Consider the following 3,639-nt stretch of genomic DNA (forward strand, 5'->3'; position numbering starts at 1 on the left):
GGCCAGCAGAGCTCATCAGAGGCTGGCTTCACGGGGGGACCCCAGCTTGGTTGAATGCTCTGTAGTCTCTGGCTTGAAATTCTTAGTTTTCTCCTTGAACGTGTGTTCTGTGAGTGAAGTCCAGTGGGACAGTGGGGCATGCACATGAGCAGGGCAGGTCGTCTGAAGGAAGGAAAAAGCTTTATATCTGAGTGCCTTCAATGGCCCAGTTTTCTGGACTTTTGAACAAAAGACACACATTTTCATCTTGTGATGGACCCCATGAATTAAGTACGTGGTCCTGTGTCCAGAAGTGGGAAGGGCACTGGGCTGTGACCCGGGAGAGCGGGCCTCAAGGTTACGCCCCTGTCGGCCTCAGTTTCCCTGCCTGTCAATGAGGGGTTGGCCTGCTGAACTCTATGATATTATGAACATTATGTTATCATTCCAAATGGGAAATATGTGGAATCCATCAATACCAAGAAAAGTCAGCAGTGAGAAAAACTACAGTGAGGAAAGCCAGACACAGCACGAGGGACCCCAGGTCGCAGCCTGGGGTCTAAGAAGCAAGAAAGAGAAGGCTAGAATGCGGTGCAGGAAACAGCTGAGTTGAATGCCTTCTAGGTTCTTTCCTATGTTTTCCTTAAAGCAATTTGCATTCATAAGGAAAATAAGTTTTTCAGAAGCTGGCGGGAAGGAAGCAAAGACGAACCTCCAAGAATTAGGCCTGACGGGTGGGTTTCAGGTCGATGAGGGTGAGGTTCTCAGCTTCCTCAGACCACACCCTCTCACTCTCCCTGCCCTCCCCCTTTCCTCCCTTTCTCCGGCTTCCTTCTCTCCTGCCGCCCACCGCTCCCTCGGGGCTGTGACTGCAGGGGGTGGGGGGGAAAGAGAGAGGGCAGGGCAGAGTAGGTGCAGTCTCCCCTTCCAGGCTCTGCAGGGAAGACGGGTGAGGAAGGGCTTGCTGGCTTCTCCAAGGCCCCTTCAGCCAGCCCATTTCCCTGGTTCCAGGCTCCATGATAGCTAAGGTTCTGACCCCAGATAAAGAGATCCCCCCCATTTCAGCACCCAGGAGCCTGGAGCGAAGGGAGAGATCAGAGGAGCTGCCTGCCAGCAGCAGGGGAGGGGGCAGGCGGGTGGGAGGGCTGCGAAAGGGGAACAGGTGGGAGAGGGAAGGTGAGTCAGCGCTGAGCGAGCAGCGAGCGAGTGAGTGAGCGAGCAGAGCGAGCAGGAGTTTGCAGCGGAGCCCGGGGGGGGGGGGGGGGGGGGGGGGGGGGGGGGGGGGGGTGGGGGTGGGGGGCCCAGCCGCCTGCAGCTGTGTGCTCAGCACCCTGCCCCCACCCCGTGCCCTTCCCAGAGCCCACACTGGCACTCCACTTTGGCACCGCAGAAAGTCCTTGCTTTTCGGACCCTTGTCAAAACTTGCTGTCTTACGTGTCCCTGGTCATGCTCGCATGTTAGCAGAGAGAGGCCTCCTAAAGGAGCCACTGTCACAGCGTCTGAGGGAGTGGTAGCCTGGTGCCAAGGAAGGTGTGAGGGGGACCTTGAAGTGCCCACGTGTCGCTCTGGATGGGAGCCCTCTTAGGATGGGCTCTACACGTACCCCCCACCCCCCACCCTTGCCCTCAGGGCTGGCCAACCTCTAAGATGTGCTCCGGGTCGAAGGTTCTGAGTCCACGGCGCCTGAGCCTGAGGTCCTCTTTAGTTACTGCTGCTTACCAGGGCCAAAAGCATCCCTGAGAAGGAAGTAGGCAGGAGAGGGCCAGACCTGGGGAGGGACTCCCAGGGCCCTGCAGGGCTGGGAGCAGGGACACTTCTGAGGAGCCGCCAGGGAAGGAGGTGAGACCCCAGGGTGCTCTCCCTGGCAAAGGGGCACCAGGGGCAGCTGCACTTTTGTCTTGCTGAGTGGCCCCCCGTAGGCTATTCAAGGCCCCTGAGGTCACAGGTGCACTCTGGGAAATCGGTGGGGGGGGAGATGGGGTGGGGTGAGGTGGGGTGGGGTGGGGAGGGCAGGGGAGGAAAGGAGGCAGCCCCTCCCCTCCCGGAGCCCCTGCCTCAGGGAGGCCAGGAGTGAAGGGGAAGCAGGCCCTGGGGTCTCTGACAGTCCTCACCCTGGTTCAAGGCCCTTAGTTCCGTGGGCCTCTGTTTCCTCATCTGAGACCAAATCTGTGTCCTACCTGCCTCTTGGGGTTTGGTAAGAGTTTGGTGAACTAAAGGGTGTGAAGGGTGTTGTGCAAATGAGAGACATTATGACGACTTATTTGTTGGGTGATTTGGATCCCAGACCAGCCTCTTTCTCTCCAGGAAACAGGTTTCAGGTTCTTTCGGTAAACAGTTAAACCATGTGGGATGCACAGTGATTGACCCAAATGGCCAAATGTTGCCAGTGCTGGTGAGATGTGGTCATTCACAAAGCTGCCCACAGCCCTTCATAGTAGGTGAGCTTGCCTGCTGGTTCCCTGTATTTCCTGAGGTTTCTGGCATCTTTGCATAGAAGACTCCTGGGAACAGGGAGGGTGCCCTCTGCTTCCTTACGCCCCAAATGTTGGGTACACAGTTGGCATGTAGAATAGAGTTAGGGCTGGAAGGAACCCTCAAACTCAAAGGTTCCACGATAGACTACCAAGCATGCCCACAATTCCGCCCTGGCGTGTGTGTCCTTTGCAATGTGACTTCCCCACACTCCTAAGAGGTGGGGTCTCGTTGAATCTGGGCTGGCCTCATCACCTGGATTGGACAACAGAATGCAGTGGAACTGACGGCATGCAAGCTCAAGGCTCAAGAGACCTTACAGCTTCTGCCTTCACCTCCTTAAGCAGCTGCCCTGAGATGCCATGGAGGAATTTGGTGTAGCCTGTTGGAGGAGAACCGAAGCCCCCCAGCCAACAGCCAGGCCAACAGCTCGACGTGTGGGGGAAGCCATCTTGGACCTTACGGCCTAGCTGACATTCCCACTGAGCAAAGCTTCTGGAGCGAGTCCAGAAGAAACCAGACAAGGAACCCCCCAGCCCAACCATGTAAGCTTGAGAAAGGATAAGCCGCAGTTGTCTCAGTGTTGGGGTGATTTGTTACACAGCACAGGCTAACGGAAGCCCAGAGAAGGGAAGGGACTTACCGAAGGTCCCACAGTGAAGCAGGGACCAAGTCTGACTATGACCAGGTTTCCCAGCTGCCCCCCAGAGCCCTTCCCACCATCGCAGCCAACTCCCTCGGCCCAGCCCCGTGTGTGTGCACGTGTGTAGGGGTGTCCACCAGGTGGGCCCTTCCCATTTCCGCCTGAATTATAGAGGGTTGGTGGACATCCACACAGGGCTGTCATGACCATCGTCTCTTGGGAGGGAGGTATGGTTCATCCCATTCTACAGATGATGTACCAGAGACCAGGAGCTGCTGGGCAACTTGCTGGCAGCCACACAGCTAGTAAGCAGCAAAGCTCTGCCTCAAAGCCAGGTCCTCTGACGCTCTCTCAGGATCCTGCCCGTTGGCTCCCAGGAAGGAAGATGGCAGGGAATAAGGTTCCCTCCAAGGGTCAGCATCTCAGAAAGGGGCACACACACGGGCACACACACACACACCCCACTCACGTCGCGTTGGTCTGTCTTGCTCTCTCTTTGTCTCTCTCTCTTCTTCCCAGCCCTCCGTCTTCAACCAGTTTACCCC

The sequence above is a fragment of the Equus caballus genome, chromosome 28, assembly GCF_041296265.1.
Source record: "Equus caballus isolate H_3958 breed thoroughbred chromosome 28, TB-T2T, whole genome shotgun sequence".
In the NCBI taxonomy this organism is placed as follows: domain Eukaryota; kingdom Metazoa; phylum Chordata; class Mammalia; order Perissodactyla; family Equidae; genus Equus; species Equus caballus.